This window comes from Mastomys coucha, unplaced genomic scaffold, assembly GCF_008632895.1.
Source record: "Mastomys coucha isolate ucsf_1 unplaced genomic scaffold, UCSF_Mcou_1 pScaffold13, whole genome shotgun sequence".
Lineage (NCBI taxonomy): Eukaryota > Metazoa > Chordata > Mammalia > Rodentia > Muridae > Mastomys > Mastomys coucha.
The window spans coordinates 54,480,452-54,480,694 of NW_022196895.1; positions in this window are offsets into that span (position 1 = coordinate 54,480,452).

The window sequence follows — 243 nt, forward strand, 5'->3', positions numbered from 1 at the left end:
CTGTTTGCTCCCACAGATAATTGTTCGTCCCAGTCCTAGAGCACCCAATCCGGAGACAACAATGTACCAAAGTGGGGGATGCCCAAGAGATCCAGACATGGTTACAGGAGAAGGGGAGGGAGAATAGGGGGAAGGATTTGGGGAGGGAATGGCAGGGAGTGGGGCAGTGAGCAGGATGTAAAGTGAATAAAAATAATTTTTGCCTGTAAAGGTAGATGTTGGCATGAAAGACATAGTAACAAT